Source organism: Prionailurus bengalensis, chromosome A1 (assembly GCF_016509475.1).
Source record: "Prionailurus bengalensis isolate Pbe53 chromosome A1, Fcat_Pben_1.1_paternal_pri, whole genome shotgun sequence".
Lineage (NCBI taxonomy): Eukaryota > Metazoa > Chordata > Mammalia > Carnivora > Felidae > Prionailurus > Prionailurus bengalensis.
In genome coordinates, this window is record NC_057343.1 from 73,198,270 (window position 1) to 73,218,355 (window position 20,086).

Here is a 20,086-nt window from a genome sequence, read left to right on the forward strand (position 1 = left end):
TGCCACTCGCACTGCCTTCTTGCCTCGCCCCCCTCCCGGGCTGGAGGTAGAGCCCGCTGCCTTCTTCCAGGGCACGGGATGGAGGGCAGGTCCCGGCCGGGTCTCGGCGCGTGCGTCCGTCTAGGGCAGGCTAGGCAGGACTCAGCGCCGGGCTTGCGCTGCCCCCCGGCCGGTGCCGCCGGTGCCGCCGCCGCCGCCCGCTCTCGGGCTCTGCCGGTGATTGTCAAGTGCTTTGGAAATCAGCATCTGGGGAGAGCAATCTTCTCCCCGGAGATCTCTAATCAAAGCGCTTCGTTCCCACCCCACTACACCTCCCTCCCGTTCCCCTCCTATGTCTTTCTTCAGAAAGAAAAATATATATAGTAATGATTTAAAATAATAATAATAATAATAATAATAATAATAATAATAGAAAGCTAAAATGGATTCCAGGGAGTGGGGTGCTAAGAGGCTGAGCCAGAGCAGGTGGGGTTGAAGGAATATCGGTGCGCTTTTTCTTAGATGAAACTCGCAGGTTTCCGACGCTTCCGCGGCTTGGCCAGGGCTTCTGAATCTTAACGTGTCTCCTGGTCCCCAGAAACTCTGGGCTGCGGTTGGAGGGCGAGGTGGTTTCCGCCCTCCCTGCTAATCCCTTCAGCACCGAAACCCCTCCACCCCAGGAAGGAGGGGGAGGAAGCAGGGAGGAGAGTGTGTCCCGAGGAGGGAGGCGCCTCCACTCCTTATCCAGTCTACCCAAACTTGCTGGACTCTCCCTCTTGCTGTCATTTTGAGACCATAACACCGAGCAAAAAGGAGGGGGGTGGGGAAGGTGAGAAGCTATGCTAAGGTTGTACGTATGGAAAGACCCCTTTCCCAAATTTGCTCTCTAGCACTCAGATATGCCAGCCAGCCGCTGTAGCTGCTACAAAGCAGCAGCTGGAGAGGATAATTGCCCGATAGCACACTGAAGAAGTCACCGCAGAAATATTAAGGGTGGGGGACGGTGCCACAGTATTCCAGGGACAACAAAAAGCAGCCAGACTGAGGAACACTCCAATTTGAGCTGTTGTCTTTGGCGTCCCCGGGTAGAGAAGCTCTGTCAGGGAGCGAAGCCATATGAACTGTGTCTGAAATTCAAATACAACAGCTGCTGCCTCCTCCCCTTGACTTCCTGTCTGTGTCCTGGCGGTGTTCTGTCTTAGATAACTGAAAATATAAAGGTCCAAGAGGAAGGGAGCAAGTGGAGGGCACCCTAGGAAGGAAGGTTGAGAGAGAAACACTTCATGCTTGGATGAATACAGATCTGTGGTTTCTAGGATACACTCGGAGTGACAGAGCCAAGTGTAGAATTTGCTCCTGTGGTTTAGTACCTTTCCTCTTCCCTTTAAGCTGTTTGGCTTTGTCATTACAGGAAGGTAAAGAAAAGAAATGCAAAAACTAGACTTCTCACAATCCAGTGTTAGGAAGGATGGAAGAAAGAAGATTCATCTGGTAATCAAGAGACTTTTAACATATCACTTCGGTGGTGACTGTTTAGAGCTGGAGAGAGGAGAGGCACACTCTGGAAGCAGTCCTAGGAACAGTTCTGGACCAACACACACGTTCTCTTTGTCTCAGGAATAGGCAGTTAAGTCCCACAAAGACTTGCAACCAGGCAAGTGGGAGAAGCTCATCCGAGGGTTGATTACAGACTAGACACCTTCTGCTCTATAGAACTTATCCACAACCTCTCCATGTAAGCAATTAGTTCTCATCTGTTACTCATTGCATTTACTCCACATTAACTAGTAAGTTTCTTTGGTGGAAGAAAATTTAAAGGAAGTGTGTAGATTTGGGTCCAATGCAATTATCATTGGCTTTAGGATGATGTATATTATATTTAACATTTAAGAACGTACTCTGTAAGCTCATTTTCAAAACCTTGCTGTGTTATATCTACAAAACAACCACAATTATTAAAAGGAATAAGCAGAAGTAATTTTGCCAGAAATTTGTAAACCGTAATAACCCATGAGATAGTAAAAGTAAAGAGGTGTTTTAACTATTTTGCTCTGTCTCTACCACTTTGTTTTCCGTTTTAGTGTCTGCATTCTTATATTTTCACTAAGTGTGTATTTATGTTGTTTTGCCATGTTCCTGCTAAAAAAGGAAGGGTCATTCTGCAAAGAATGGCTATTTAAGTGTGTCTTCTTAAAAATTCACTGAAATAAATACCAGTGAACATAAAGAGTAGGTACTCCTGCCTTACATTATTGAAGAAAGGTCATTTGGACATTTCAGACCTTATAGATTGGACTTTCCAAATGACTTTACAATTAAAATAAACATATTTAAGTGGTGAGTTTTTCAAAGAAGCAAAACGTTAAGTACAGTGACCTCTTACATCTAGTACAACATAATCTAGTTTGCCTTGAAAGGTTTTTTTACCCTATGACATATGTGTCTGCTATATTAATTTGGACAGATTAAGATTAAGCTTCTTCTTATTATATCTGTGTTAATGATTTCCTTTCCAGGCATTTTCTTATAATGCAGTCTTTTCCACAGCTCTTTGGATTGGGTAATTAATTGGGAGGTCGGTTTTTTGGCTCCTTCAGACCCCTCCTTTCACTGTTCAGTACCCTCCGGATAAGGCTGCGATTCAGCACCGCGGACAGAGATCCTGACCCGGCCCTGGGGTAGCTCTCTTAGCAAAAGCAAGTTCCCTTGAGTGAGGAGCGCTGGCTGGCTAGGAGAATCTCTGATACTCTCCTCTCTTAAAAGCAGCTTTCCACCTTTTTTTTTTTTTTTCAAGGTGGAAAGGAAATTAATCCTCACAGCTTCCACTAACATTAATAACACTCCTCGTACCATCAAGCCTTTCAGCTCTTTGATAACGAGAAATACTCTTTCTTTCCTGATGCTTTCCGCCCTGGCAAGCGTGGGGGACCGCAGGGTCCTCAGACTCAGGGCGTCTACGCAGACTGTGAATTTCACAAGCCTTGTGTGTGTGTGTGTGTGTGTGTGTGTGTGTGTGTGTGTGGTTTCCTGTTTTAAGGGAGCTTGGGGTGGAGGCAACATTGGGATAATCAAGGTCCTTTAGCTTAATCCCTGTGTTTTTCTTTTACCTCCCCAAAACGCTGTTTAGTTGTTTACAGATCTAGGAGGTAAGGGAAAGAAAACGCAAGAGAGCCATCTGCTGTTTTAAGCTGTGATAAAAGTGTGTGCAAAGCTAGGGTGAAAACCCTTTCTGGGAGGGTGAATACAAATTCATATCTTGCTCTAATTCAGGAAATGATTTCTCATTCATGAGAACCACCCTCCCCCCCACCCCCGAGTTATTAATTTCACCTTTGACTTTGTAAAAACAAACAAAAGTACCTTCTAGGTAGAGTGGCTTCTGACCAGGCTGTCAGGAGTCTAAAGTCTGATTTCACAGTCTTGGTTCATTTCCTAACTCTGCTACTTCCCGGCTGTATAATGACCTCTAGTATGTTGCCTTAGTCTCTCTCAGCCTCAGTTTCTTCATCTCGAAAATTGAAATGATAATAGAATCTCCTTTTAAACTCTTGTGAGATCAAAGTTAGTAAATGAATGTAAAGATCCTAGTACAGTGTCTGACACTGTTAAGGTGCTCAAAAATGATAACTCTTTTTATCATTATTATTTTCCAGATCACTCATTCCTATCTTGTAAATTATTTTCCAATTTCCATGCTTTTTTCAATATAAAATTATATGTATTTTCGATTGTATTTCTTCATGTCCTAAATGGGTTCATAATAAGATTTAAAGTATTCAGTGTATGTGTGTGTGTGTGTGTGTATATATATATATATATATATATATATATATACTGTATGTGTGTGTATATATATATATATATATATATATATATATATATGTTTTGGAGAGAGAAGTGTGAGTTCAAATCTTAGTGTGTAATTGACCAAATTTGTGAACTTGGCCCTATAAAGCTATTTCCCCACCCAATGAATACTGATAATAAAATCATTTCCCGTCCTCATAGAGATTAATGTGTGGCTATGAGAACACAATTCCAAAGCTGGAAAGAATTATGAAGCAGTCATTCATGAGAAGGTAATTATTCAAATATCTTCCCTGTGATTGGAGGTCTCCTGAAGATCTCATGCTCCCTTTGACCTCTCTACATTGCATACATTGTTCCCTCTACCTAGAATATAATATGAAACAGTTGCTAAAATCACAGTTGGAATAAGGCAATCATAGGCTTGACTGTGTGTCCTTGAGCAACTCATTTAAGCCTCTCTAAGTGTCACTTCCCTCTTCTGTCATAATAACACAATAAGGTTATTATGAGAATTCAATGGCAACATTATGTAAGACACTTAGAGTGTGCCTGTCACACAGGAAAGTCAACATATAGTAGCTACTGGTAATAACTCTTCATCACTCCCTTCTTCACTTTTTCCATCTTTAATAAGAGGTCTCACAGGCATCTCATGCTTAATGAGGCCAAGATTAAACTCTTAGTCTTCCTTCTCAAACGTGTTCTTCTCCAATCTTCCCTATCTGTGGAATGACAACTCCATTCTTCTTGTTCCACAAGTCAAAAATGTTGGCATCATACCAATATAATTTCTTTCTTTCATATGCCATATGTAATTGCTCAGAAAAATCTAGTCAGTCTATTTTCAAAATACATTCAAAATATCGTCACTTCTCCTTTCCTACCACTGTCTCCACTACTACCTACCACCATCATCTTTTGGATTATTATAAAAGCAACCTAACTGGTCTCCTAGGATCCACTTTTGCTCTTCTTTGATATGCCCTCAACACTGTGGCCAAAGTGTTGAAAATATAAGTAAGATTTTATCACATTGTTGTTCAAAATCTTACACCTCAACAGAAACCAAAGACCTCATGGTGCCTACAATATCCCATATGATTTGTTTCCACATCTGCCTTCACTTGTTCCCTGACATAATTTCTTCTTCACTTTCTTCATTCACCAGTTCCTGTTCCTCACACCACCTGGCATGCTCCTATCCTATAGCAGGACTTTTATACTTTTTCTTCCATCTGACTTTTTCAACCCCCTCAATTCTTTGCTCACATAGTATCTTTTCACATGAGCTCTTCTCTTACAAATCTATGTAAAATAACACAGTCCATCTCTTCCTTTCTCCGTTTTATGGCCTACACAGCATTTATACCTTTTTAAAATTCTATATATTTCCTTGTTAATTTGGACTGTCTTGTTACTTTGAAATATATGAAGGAACATATTTTGTTTCTTTTGTCTACTGTCACATTATCTAGCGCTTAAGATGGTACCAGAGTAGGCACTCAGTAAATATTTGTTTATTGAAAGAATTAAGGAGTTGGATACATAGATAGGTATTACCAAATAAGAGGAATAGGAATCATGCTTATCCTAGGCTGTCAGGGATGAATTACTCTGTGGTACTTGATCTCTTTAAGCACCAAGGTATCTACAATTCTATCTGGATTACACATAATCTCAACACCATAAAAAGGATACACCGTGAGTACTTTAGCTTTTGCTTGATGACTTAGACTCAATCTATGATGACATGTAGTTTGAATTCTGAATTCTAACAGGGATACCCTTGTGCTTTACTGAAAGATATGAGACTGATTCTACTTGAACTGGAGAGAACTGTTCTAGTGATCTTTTTTTTAATCCAGTATTATTAACATAGAGTGTTATCTTTCAGGTGTACAATATAGTGATTTAACAATTCTGTAAATCACAGTAAGTATACTCTTCATCCCCTTCATCGATTTCACTTATCCTTCCACCCACCTCCTTTCTGGCAGCCACCATTTTGTTCCCTATGTTTAAGAGTCTGTTTTTTTGTGTGTCTTTCTTTTTTCTTTGTTTTTTTTTTCTTAAATTCCACATATGAGTGAAATCATATGGTATTTTTCTTTCTCTGACTGACTTATTTCAGTTGGCATATTACCCTCTAGATCCAGCTATGTTACCCCAAATGACAAACACACTAATTTGAAAAAATATATGCACTCCTGTTTTTATTTCAGCATTATTTACAATAGCTAATATATGGAAGCAACCCAAGTGCCCATCCAGAGAGGAATAGATAAAGACGATGTGGTATATATACACAATGGAATATTACTCAGCCTTAAATAAGAATGTGCTACTGATCTTTGTGACTCATCCTCCCATACCCAATTTCCTTCCTCACTTTCACATTGCCAGTTGACAATATGCACCTTTTCAAACTTGATACATGTAATCCATTGTAAATTAGAAACATTTATGGATGTATTTATCAGAAGTATCTGTAAATATAGGGGCGCCTGGGTGGCACAGTCGGTTAAGCGTCCGACTTCAGCCAGGTCACGATCTCGCGGTCCGTGAGTTCGAGCCCCGCGTCGGGCTCTGGGCTGATGGCTCAGAGCCTGGAGCCTGTTTCCGATTCTGTGTCTCCCTCTCTCTCTGCCCCTCCCCCGTTCATGCTCTGTCTCTCTTTGTCCCAAAAATAAATAAACGTTGAAAAAAAATTAAAAAAAAAAAAGAAGTATCTGTAAATATAAAAGTAAATGAATTTTAATGGAGGAAAGTATATAAACAAGAAAATAAACAAGAAAATTAGTCTTATTAATATTAATTTCATTAGCAATGGTGCTTTTTCCTCCTGACTTCCAAGTTTTTGCTAAGCTCTAGGTGACTTTGTTGCATAGGCTGCTTATGTTCCAATGGTTTACTTAAAAAACGGTACATAATTTTCGAGTTTGTTTCAACTTTAAATAAACAGAAAAGGCCAAAGAATATATTTTGTGACCTTGATATCTATATTAGATGCTATTTTTCATGAAGTAAATTTTTTGTTTTACTTTTGTTTCTGCCATTGCTACAGCCACTGTTCCAACTTAACCAAATCCATCAAATCTGCAAAACCATTGATTTTAGGATGCATTATTATTTTAAATATGACAATAAAAGACAGAGCTTTACTGAAATATACCATGCCATACATGATAAGATGTATACCAGTTTCAGAGATGTTTATACATATAGTGTATTTGCATTTTATAATCAGTGACGTATGGTATAATGGCACCATATAACTCTATAAATGAGAATTGTACTCTTATAACCCTGTTGTATTCCATATTTTGCTTAGACATCACACATCTTCTGTTTAAAACAGACTGTGCTTCAGAGCACCTGTAGTCTAAAACATCTTTGGTTTTATTGTTGTTGTTCTTCTTGTAATTTCTTTTTTTCTCAGTGTGTCTGAATTGGAGGGATAGGTAGGGTGGAAAATATTCTCCAAATATTTCCTGTTTACTTATTTGATCATCTGTATACAGTGAGTGACACATTCCATTTTGTCATATGGTTTCCCTTGTGAGTCAATCACTTGTGGACATTTTAAATATCTCCTAAATTAAGGATTAAAATATGAGGACCCAACATTTTTTCACAAATAAATTATTGCAAAATAATTTGAGATGAGCTAAAGTGGATTTAAAAAGGATATATTGGCATCTATGTTTTTATCCTTTTTTTCTGGATAAATGGGTTCTATTTGAAAATGTATAAGATAATTCTGATAATATAGTCAATACTGATGTCCCTCTTCCTTTTTTACTCATTCGGAAGAACATCAAAAAGTAATGTTAAGATGCACTTGGGACACATTTCCAGCTAGTTAATTAAGATTGAATACCTACCCACTAATTAAAGTTCAAATTCAAAATCATATTTTTTTCTGTGACAGTATTATTGACTTTTATTTTAGATTCAAAGAATAATCTAAGTGGTTATTAAAGTATCTTAAATTAATTTTCAAGAAATAACTGATTGCATTAATGTTAGAACAATCTTACTGATGCATTTTGCTGGATACATTTATCTCTAGTAAGCAACAGATTTTCATCTTCTAAAAAAACCTGGAAGGAATTTTATTGTCACTTAATATTTTGATTCAATAAAGAAAAAGTGAAAACTATTGGTACCAAAAACTTGTGAACATTCTTTCCTATAGAAGCAATACCAGATTGATACTAGCAGATGGTTTAACTTTACAAATCTAGCGTATTTTTTTAAATCTGACTAATACATTGGAAAAATGTTCTCAGTGGCTTCCAGCCTTCTACATTAAATTAAACCCAAAATGTGCATAGCATTCATTTCAGAGTTGTGAATATGGACATATTTTTCCTTACTCTAAATAAGTAGTGGGAGATGATAATAACACTAATTTTAGTAATGTATCGGTTAGTTTTTTTAAAAGACAAATATCTTAAAAGAAAAAAATATGTCCAAAAAATTGAGAAATAAACATGAATTTATAATCTCAGTGCAAAGATTCTGTGTGCACATATATATAATCTTACCTATAGTTGACATGGTAAACAATATCTGTGCAATGATTCTTAGAATGGCCACTTTGACAGCAATTAATTGCTCTAGACTGATTTTGTTCTTTGTATTTAGTATATACAGGCTAAACACATACATAAGCATGTGTGTCTGCACACACATGTATACATGTACACACACATGCACACAAGCATGTGTTCAAAAACACATAACTCGATTCCTCACTCTGGCAAAAAGAATTATGAAGCAATTATTTTCCAAAGGAAAATGACTTGCAAACTCTAAGAATCAACTTCAAGACTCTTAGAAAACTAGTTTCATTACCACGTTAAGAGTGGGCAATATCTCTCTAAATTTACTTTTGAATTATTTTTGATAATGGTTGAGTGGAAATTAAGGATATATTTATAGATTTTAGTCATAATCCTTTAAATGTAAATTAAGACTACATCTCTCTCAATTCTTAAAACACCGAAATAATATTTGCAGTATAGTCTGTGAAGAGCTTTACCATGTATTGAAGTAGGTATCCCGATCTCCATTTAGTAGAAGAGGAAGGTAAGCCCCTGACGTGTTAAATGAGTCCTGTGTTTAAGCCGGTAGGAAATGGAGGAGTCAGATCTTAAGCTCCTGCTTTTTCTACCACACTATGTCCACCCAGCACTCAGCTATTGACAGCGTAAGTAGAGCTCTGTCACAGCACCAAGTCTAGTAATGGGGACTCATATGGGATCTGAGGACTTTCAGCAGTTTCATGCATGGATTTTGTATTATCTGTGATTCCTCTGAATTTATACTAAAAGGAAAATGATGGTATGCAAGTGGACTTTGTGCCCACTGTCTCACAGTGTTCATCCAATTCTTTTTTAAAAATATTTTTAGGGGCGCCTGGGTGGCGCAGTCGGTTAAGCGTCCGACTTCAGCCAGGTCACGATCTTGCGGTCCGTGAGTTCGAGCCCCGCGTCGGGCTCTGGGCTGATGGCTCAGAGCCTGGAGCCTGTTTCTGATTCTGTGTCTCCCTCTCTCTCTGCCCATCCCCCGTTCATGCTCTGTCTCTCTCTGTCCCAAAAATAAATAAACGTTGAAAAAAAAAATTAAAAAAAAAATATTTTTAATGTTTATTTATTTTTGAGAGAAAGAGAGGGGGGCGGGTAGGGGCAGAGATAGAGGGAGACACAGAATCCGAAGCAGGCTCCAGGCTCTGAGCTGTCAGCACAGAACCTGATGCAGGGCTCGAATTCACGAATGGCGAGATCATGACCCGAGCTGAAGTTGGACACTTAACCGACTGAGCCACCCAGGAGCCCCAGTGTTCATCCAGTTCTTAAGGAGACCTCGTCTAAAGCAAGAATAAGAACCACAAGTGTAGAAGGAGGCAATAATAATAGTAATAATAATATAACAGAATGGGCACATAATACCCATTAATAGGTTTTCTGACTATAAAAGTTATACATGCTCATTGAGAAATAATTGCAACATAAAAACAAATGGTAAATAAAAACCAACTCTGATCCCAACATGAAAACTTTTAAGTGTATTTTTTTCTGTTTTTTTTTTTTTTTAAATCATTACATGAAAATTTGCTACCCTATTTTTGGCACAGGTTAGTGACTGAGAAGACATAATTGAGTAAAAGCCAGTGTATCAAAGCATACATTTTAACTTTTTAAAAAAATGTTTTTATTTTATTTTTGAGAGAGAGAGAGACAGAGCACAAGCAGGGGAGGGGCAGAGAGAGAGGAAGACACAGAATTCAAAGAAGGCTCCAGGCTCTGAGCTTTCAGCACAGAGCCTGAAGGGGCCCAAACATGAACTGTGAGATCATGACCTGAGCTGAAGTCGGCCACTTAATCGACTGAGCCACCCAGGCGCCCCTCAAAGCATACACTTTAATCATATGAACTGTAAGTCCATCAGAAACTACCATACTCTAAACACCGGCAAAAACCTCTTACAACTCAGAAATCACTTTCTTCTAAGTTTTGCTGTACATGTTCTGAACTCTGGGACCAGTTCTCATCTTAGTGTTCAGAGTTTTAGAAAGTCTAGCTAAACATCTTAAGCCTTAGGTTTCTAGAAAAGTTTACATGAATCCTCTTCTGATCTTATAATCTACCTCCTAAGATGACACATGTGAAAATAATTTCCAAAGTACAATGCACCTACAAAATGTTACAAATCGATGCCATATTCTTGAGCCTCGTCCTATTTAGTATGTAAGAACTAAAAATTTAGATCCTTAAATTATTCCCTTGAATCTTCCTCAATAACCTATACGTTTCCTATTGTTTCCGTAACAAATTACCATAAAGTCAGTTACTCAAAACAACACACATTTATTCTCTCCCAGGTCTAGAGTTAGGAAGTCTTTAATCAGTCTCATTGGGTTTAAGATGTCTACAGAACTGGTTCCTTATGGAAGCTCTGAGAAAAGAGTCTGACTGCTGGCTTTTTTTTTTGTTTTGTTTTCTAGAGGTGAACTTAATTCCACTGTTCACAGTCCTTCCTTGTTTCTGCTGTCACGTCTCCTACTATTGATTCTGATTCCCCTGCCTCCCTCTCACGAAGATGACATTGGGCCCACCCAGGTGATTTGGGATAATCTGTCTCAAAATCTTTAGTTTAACAACATTGCAAAGTCCCTTTTACTATATAAATTAGCATAACCACCAGTTACATAAATTAGGACTTAGACACATTTGGGGGCTATTATTCAGTCTACAAAACCTACCCTGTGTCTAAAGCACATGGAAATAGAGCCCTGCCTACCACTTGACAATCACCCACCCAGCCCCAGTACCACAGACAGGATAACTGCTCCAGAATGACAGATTTTAAATTACAGTCCTGTAAAGACATATATATATATATATATATATATATATATATATATATACACACACACACATATATACATATATATACATATATACATATATATTTCATATATATACATATATATTTCATATATATTTCATATATATTTCATATATATTTCATATATATTCATATATATTTCATATATATGAATATATATGTTATATATATATATACACTTAATATCAACTGTTTGCTTGATTGAATCTCTGACTACCGTCTGCTTCTGTATCTCAGTTGCTTTATTCCCTGCTCAGGATGATGTCTTGTCATTGGCCATGCCTCTCTGATACCACCTGCTTACCTGAATTTCTTATTACTTTAATTATTGCATCTCTCAGGGAAAAAAAAAATGTTGTTGAAACAGAGCCACTGTGCTCCCCTGTGGGTTATGAGGATGCATTTTCTGAGTCCCACATAAATCCATGAAAAATTTAATTTCTTGAGTTTAAGTCAAGACTTTCATGAGATTTAGGGCCATGGAATTGAGCTGAATAAAACTAAGGCCAGACATGTGATGCTCTGCAGGATGAGGTTTGGAGCCTAAGGCTATCACCAAATGAAGGAAATAGATTCTGAAAGCCTTTTTTTTCCCTATTCCATTTTCATTTGTATGTGGCTGTAGGGGTAATAGATAATTGCTGTTTCCTTGTAGAAATTTAGACTGGCTCCTTAGGTAAGAATTTGCTTTAACTGTATATTTGACACTAACTACAAACGAAAGGTAACCTTCAAGTCAAAGATTTTTAAAGCAATCAAATATTTCCCTGAGCTTGATGTGGACAGGGAAAAAGGAATCTCAGAAAAAGAACTCAGGCAGAACACAATGGAGAATTTTGCATAAGCAAAGTTTTGGGCCCTGGTCTCTAAATTTCTCTCTGCCTGCTCCTTCATCCCTGTTGCCTTTTCTGTGAGTCTCTCTGAGCTTTGAAACTGGTTTCCAGAGATGAGGTGCGCAATGGTTGCAAGAAGTTTTTGGCTGTGCGTCAAAACCAGTAGATACACTGCTTTGCAGGTTTCATATTTTTATGCCTAATTGGCAACACCAAGACATATCAGCAAATGGATCTCTCCCCGATGGGCAGGGATGAACCGTTCAAACAATTATTTTTTCCCTGGATGCAGTCAGCTGGGCTAAGGAGAAGACAGCTCAGGCCACACTCACAGGCCAGTGCTCATTCCTCCATAAAATAGGCTTAGAGATCCTCTCAAGAGATTTCGTTGTAGCAGGAAAAGTCACAGCTTAGTTCGTGCCAGACATCTTGGACTATAGACAGGAGACAGCAATTTAACAATGTTTATACTACAAAATTTCCATTTTAGCCCTTGGTGCCTTACTGAAAGAGTCAGACAGATATTCAAATGCTGCTTTCTGCTTTTTAGGTATGCTTTGGCAGAAATAAACCAGGTATCCTCATTCTCTGACATTTGTTGTAGCTTTTGTTTCATGACTGTAAAGTGCCCCTTTGAAAGGGGCATTTGACCTTCCCTCAGTGAATTCATGCCCCCTGATCATGGGGATAAAAGGTAGAGAATCTAGTGAAGGGTACTGTGATAGCGTTGTCTGGAGACAGATGGTGGCTACACTTGTGGGCACAGCATAGCATTTAAACTTGTCAAATTACTGTGCTCTGCACTTGAAACTACCATAACACTGTGTGTCAAATATACTTCAATAGGAAAAACAAAAGTTTCTGCCCACCGACTCCAAGCTTTTCAACCTCCAGGGATGATCTCTTGGATCCTTAGCACTCCCAGCCATCCCAATGCAGAGTTCCTGACTTCAGAGCCTCGAACATGCCCACACAACACAGGTGCTGGATCAGTGTTAGTCAAAGGGAGGAAGAGAATAAGAAAGGAATAGCCTTGGGTTCTAGGCTTTTGCTCTCATTTCCCCACTCCCACCATCTCATGGCAGGTGACATGGAAACTTTCTAAAAACAATATCTTCTCTAAAGGAAGCTACTCTTACTCTTGGAGCACGAAAAGAAGAATGAGGCATGGAGACGTCCTCAGATCTCTGAATTTTTGCTAATCTCAACAGACATGGAAAATCACTATATGTGCATCAGAATTACATCCTGTTTCTCAGTGCTGATTATTTATGGATTTGAACTAAAATCTTAATTTGTTAGGTTATATCCCTCTTTTCCATCTTTAAAAGTTAGAATAAGGAGTAACACTAGAGATGATTGAATTTAATAACCCCATTTTACTAATCAATAAACTCAGGCCAAAGGAAATTAATTAATTTAGTAAGTTAAATAAGAGTTAATTAGGAAGCTAACTGGCCTGGACGCCATGGCTCCTGATGTCTTATGCAAGGGCCTTTCTTTGCACCCTGCTACTTCTTCCAAGAGCTTGGCTTCACTGGAGAAAAGTACCCACCACACTGTCTCCCTTGCACTTCTGGAACACAACTAGCCTCTCTCCCTTCTTGCTAAGAAACAGACCATTACTTTTTTCTGTCTAGATCCTCACGTGATTCTTAAATAACCTGAGTTGTCTATGGATTACAGTTGATCCTTGCACAGCATGGGGGTAATGGCTGTTAACTCCGCACACAGACAAAAATCTGTGTTTAATTTTGACTCTCCCCAAACTTTGCTAATAGCCTATTATTGATGGGAAGCCTTACCGATAACACAGTCAATTAACACACACTTTGTATGTCATATGTATTATATACTGTATTCTTATAATAGCATAAGCTGGAGGAAAGAAAATGTTATTAGTAACACCGTAAAGAAGAAATACATTTACAGTTCTGTATTGTATGTATCAAAAAAAATCGACTTATAGGTGGACCCATGTACTTTGAACTCATGTCGTTCAAGGGTCAATGCACTGTTATTTGACATTTGCACATAAGCTCCTGTAGGTCAATATATTCTTAAAAGAGATAATTTTTATAAAAATATATATTTGTTTACACGATCAATCTACATTTGTGCATCCATTCATTAATTCACTCAATTAACAAATCTATTGAGTACTAATTTTCCACCACTATGCTTGACCCTGTATTCTAGATATTAGTAAAAAGTGCATCTACACTCGAGCAGCTCAGAATATAGGGGAAGATGGCTGCATATGTGTGTGAGACCAAGTGTTACAGATGCTGTGTGTAAGGTCTTTGCAAGAAGAGTGGAGAGAAAAGTCAATTCTACCTGTGTGGGCCAGGAAGGGTCTCCTGAAAACAGTAACACTTCAAGCTGAGTTTTAAAGTATGGGAGGGGCTCCTGGGTGGTTCATTGGGTTGAGTGGCTTCAGCTCAGGTCATGATCTCGCAGGTGATGAGTTCAAGCCCTATGTTGGGATCTGTGCTGACAGCTCAGAGCCTGGAGCCTGCTTCAGATTCTGTGTCTCCATATCTCTCTGTCTTTCTCTGTCTGTCTCTGTCTCTCTCAATCTCAAAAGTAAACAAACATTAAAATATGGGAGTTATTCACCAGATGGATGAAGGGGACATAGGGATTCCAGAGAAAAGATGTCAAATGAAGGAAATGTCAAGTTAAGACACCTTAATGTGTGAAGGCAGGTGAAAAAGCTCTGTGCACCCTAACCATCTAGTCTGTGTTGGGAGAGGGGTACAAAGAACCTCAGCTGGTGGCCAAATTGGGAGTCATCCGTCATTTGGAGAAATTTCCACCAGCTGTAGAACCAGCTGAACAAATAAATATTATAGACTGAGTCACAGAGAAATGCTCTTCCATATAGATTTGTAACATGACCCATGAATTTACTGTGTATTTTCATGTCCTCTTGCTATATTCACCCTGTGCTTTCCCCATACTTTCCTGTTAATCTGAGCGGCAGGGTCGTTGGAGTTAAAATGTGCACAACATAGGATATATGTGTGATATGTGTCGCTCAACACATATATAAACACACATAAAAATAGACTGAAATGTTTATCAATGTGTGGTGGGTTAGCACTATTTATTGATTTTTATTCTTTGTACTTCCTCCCCAGCTTTTCACAAGGAGCCTGTGCTACCTTCATAATCATAAAAGGCTAACATTTTTAACAGAGATGTTTGTTTAGAATAAATAGGAGGACAACACATACATAAAGAAGAAAACCTTTACGTTGAGCTGAGGAACAAGCTGTGGACAGCCATCATATGATTAGATTATTCTTCTAAATTTCATACAAACTTATAAATCCTTTCAATGTGAGAGCATCTTCTATTTTTGTGGTATCTAAAGCCTTGCATTTAGAATTCTTAAACGTCAACATTCTTCCCTTTCCTTTCCTGCTTTCAAAGATGTAAAATATTATCGTTCCAATAAGATTTTTTGAAACAAATAAAAAGCCAAGAAAAACAATAACATATTTTTCCTTGAAAAATCAAGATTGCAATCTGTAAGACAGCCTTCAATATGGCTTTTTAGAATCTGAGTAACATTATTTATGGGTTGCGAGTATTTACAAGGTCTGGTGTCATAAACAGCAAATTTAATTTCCTGTAATAAAGTATTGCTCTCTTTAGGGCCACACCTTGGCTCCTTGATACACAGACCTGATTTTATTTATAGCACACTCATGTCCCCGTATTCCAGTATTAACATATACTGATAAACACAAATATAATCTCTGTCACTGGGACACTCGGTTCTCATGATGCCTTCTGTGTGGTTATACAATCACACAGGTTCTTTTTATTTTACGTAAGAGGGATGTAGTCACTTGCAAACGTTTCTCTGCCAACTTTCCTGGTTAGTTGGTATCAACAGTTCAATTTTATTTTCTTTACAGAAGTAAATTATTCTATACTGTGACAGTCCTTGCACATTCAGTTTAGATTCACGTGCGTGCGCGCACACACACACACACACACACACACATGTAAATAAATATTGTTAAACACTCTGGGTCTGTCAAGAAAAATAAAAATAACTGCTTCCACATAGAGTTCCAGAGACTTGATTGTTAAATTCATATTTACTCTTCTGCTCAGAATTTCCTAGGAAGAAACCTTATCATCATCTAGTCCTATTTTGTTCTCACAATCCTTTTAAGAGGTCATCTGATTTCCATTTGAACTCTCCAATGACTTAGGATCCAACAGTTCAAGAATCCTCTCCTTTTTCACATGCCTTGAATTTTAGAAAGCTCCTCTCAGGATTGAGCCCAAAGCCCGATTTTGTATTGCCCACTGGAATGAAATATGATTCCTTCTTCTACATGACCGTCTTTAAGCATTTTATCACAACACAAACCGTCTGTATTTCTGTCCCTCTAGTTTTAGTGCATACATTGAAATAACACTGACCCACCCATGAGAGCTATCGCCAAGGTCACACAAACCTACAGATGTTTTTCTGCTGGTCTCTAGAGTTCAAACAAACCCTTTCACTCTTGTCTTCTCTTCTTCCTTGTGTTTGGCTTCCTAAGTCCTTATACCTCCCCCAACATTGTCTCAGTTTCAAGACTTAACACACATTTTTTTCTCTAGGCCTTTCAGGGACATTTTAGTTAGTAGTATACACTCACTTTCCTTGGCACTTCAGAATATACATTTGGATATTCTCTTTAGTTGCAAACACTGAGACCTCAAAATGAAGCTGCATACATCTTAATTTTCTTAAAAACACTGAACTGACTGTTCACCTCTCTCCTCCTCCATTATGTTTGAAAGATGAGGGAGATTCTTAGCTTCCCTCAGTCTTGTCTGTTTTGTTCACTGCTCATACAATGTGCCCCCAGAGCCTGGCATCATGCTTGGCTCACAATGACTCAGTGACTGGTTGTTGCATAATTTTGGAATATTTATTTCCTCTGGGTGAGCTGGACAGGGTGCTGATGGCCACAGTAAACCCTCAGGTCAGAGACAAGTGGGGTAAAGACTGCAGCGGGTATGCACCCATCACTGTGTCCAGTGGCTGAAGGAAATGGTTGATCCACCCTGAACCTTCCCCATGCATCCATAGTCTTTTTCATATCACTTCTTGTTATACATTTATTATTTTAGTCCAGTAGAGCTTACAGCTGCTGTTTGTGAGAATAACATAAGAAACACATCAAACTAACCTCTGGGGATGGGTGGTCCCCAAGCATAAAAACCTTCTCTAAAAGCTCTCTGAGATCAATATTAAATTCTATGATATTATGTAAATGATCAGAATATTTCATTCAAATTAAGGGCACATTTTTTTCGAAGGTTTTGTGAAAACATATTTCTTTCATGTGCTGACCTGTAACCTTGCTCTGTAATTTTTCTCTTAGCATATGGAAAACAAAGTTCTTTAATGGAAGACAGTCTGACACTTATTTTGAACCCACTGGAAATGTGCACGCTGTTCTTTTCATCATTTTTTATATAGGAAATCATAATGTAAAATAAAAAAATATCAAACACAATTTCATCAGAATAGTTCTGGGGAAACTTTGATTCTTGGGTCTCACGTAATGAGTGGCTGAGTTGAATTAATTCAAGCTATGGGCAAACTTCTTAGAATAAAGCATTTTTTTTTAAATAATAAAGTTTTTGTCAGTCAGTTGTCCTTGCCCACTTTTGCTAAGTCTCTCCATTTTTTTTATTTACAGGAAGTTAAATTTAAAAAAATAAAGCACTTAGGAAAATTTCTAAGGGCAAGAAGCAGGTTCTAAAATTCTAGGCCAAGACATTTTTGTCTCAGTTTTTAACACAAGGGACAAATTTAGAGGGAAGATAAGACTCCAAAAAGATGATTTTTGTGGTCAAATTTGGTGAAGTGGATGTTAGAATCCAAGGGTGAAACAGGACCAGCTAGCCAGCTATAAGTGACAACCTGAAGTACTGTTTTCTGTCATGTGTTTATTTTTCCTTTCTTAAAACAATGTTTTTTTAACCTTAATTTTTCAGTCCATCCATCTCTGTCTCTCCTAATTGCTTCTTCAAAACACAACAGAAGGAAACAACACAAATGTCCATCAATAGGAAAATGGAAAAGAAACTGTGATATATTCATAGAATATAGTACATTTAAAAAAATACCAAATCACTGCAGTACACAATAACAGAATAAGTCTCAAAAAAAACCCACATTATTTTGAGAAGTTAAAGAAGGTAGACAGAAACAAGTAAAATTGTGACTCCATTGAAAAAGTGCACCTGCTATCTGTAGACATTAAGAGTCTCTGAGGTAGGGGGGCCCCTAGGGGGCTCAGTCAGTTGAGCGTCCCACTTCAGCTCAGGTCATGATCGCACAGCTTGTGGGTTCGAGCCCCACATCGGGCTCTGTGCTGATAGCTCAGAGCCTGGAGCCTGCTTCAGATTCTGTGTCTGCCTCTCTCTCTGCCCCTAACCCACTTGCATTCTGTCTCTGTCTCTCTCAAAAATAAATAAAACATTAAAAAAAAAAATTAAGAGCCTTTGAGGTAGGGATTGGCTGGAAAGGGGTAGGGGGCTTTCTGGGCCACTAGAAATACTCTCTCTTAATTTGGGTAATGGTTATAGGGATGCATACATTTGCCAAAATTCATTGAGCTGTATACCTAAAATATTAGCATTTTTATTTGTGTATGTTATACTTCTATAAAGTCTTATTAGAACAAAATTAAAAAAAAAAACAGCAAAAGCAACCACTCAGAGGAACTGGTAGCTCTGAGCACAATTACAGCATATGGAGTCTCTCTGAAAGTCCACATTGCCTCACTCTACACCATTATCTCCATTCAAGATCCTCTGACTGTGGGCAGAGATGGGGGGCGGGGAAGGTGCAATGCCCCCCTGCCACAGACAGACCCCAGGTGGTTGGGTAATTCCATAGTCCAAACAGTTACAGAGGAAGCCCAAATCTAGCTTTTGTATTAGACTCATGAAGCTACAAAAGCACATTATAGAACTGTAGATCCAGTACATTGAAATCAAAGAGAAGGAAAGAAAAGGCAATTATTCCCAAGAATACATTTTAATAAAACATTTCCTGCTGAAGTTGAAAGCAGGAAGCTCATCACTTTCTATAAGTGGGTTTAGGCAAATTGTGACTGAGTTGACATAAGACAATTATGCTCCTTCCAACCCCTTCAGGGCTGCCTCCAGCAGCTCCTTGGTCTCCCGACATCCACTTTTGAGTGCCTACTGTCCAGGCAAAGTTGACCCCTCACATCCCACTAAGGGACTGGCCAGGTGCTTTCTGGTCTTCATGCCCGAACTGCCTCCAATCACAACCCCAGCATGCACACATTTACACAAAACCCAAAACGCACACCGATGTCGGTCCAGCAAATTGTTCCTTTCCCCCAAAGGGCTTCTTAGTTATCATCTAGTTATTGTGGTCGGTTCATCTGAGAATGCATGAAATGCATTCCCTTTTCCTGCTCAGGTAACGTGTTTTAATTTTTTAAAAAAGATCTTTAAATGGTGCATAAAATCTCAAAAGAGTAACATATTGGTAGTCAATGAAGGAAAAGATTTTGAAGGCTGGAGGGTGATGATTGAAAGAGTCCTGCCATGATCCCAAGTATCCTGCACAAACTAATATTTATTGAGTGCCAGGCACCAACAGGAGCGGACCCTTAACATATATCATCTCTTTTAATCCTTGAGACAACCTTAAAAGGAATGATCCTCCCTTCCATTCCCTAGATGGGGAAGCAAGGATACTGCAAGGTCACAGCATCTGTACTTTCTTGAGGCCAGAACAAAATTGCTTTGTAATGCCCAAACCATGAAGGTTATGGGCATTTATGTGGCAAAGGAATAAAAAGAACTTCACAGTATATTTGTTTGGAAGGATACTTCTAGTAGGGATTATTGAAAAGAACTGAGTTTTGAGGGATGCACTAATTTGCCACTTGCCCCCAGGGGTTCCTAAAGTCATGTTTGAGGCCATATCTGTTCCCAGACACAGCTGTCACCCAGGTCAGGGACACAAATCATCCATTTCATCC

General features: G+C 38.6%; 1 protein-coding gene across 1 annotated transcript in view; it reads right to left on the bottom strand.

Moving 5' to 3' along the window:
- FGF14 (fibroblast growth factor 14) overlaps nucleotides 1-20,086 on the bottom strand; it is a 620,232-nt gene that overhangs the window by 176,189 nt on the left and 423,957 nt on the right. The window lies entirely within an intron of this gene.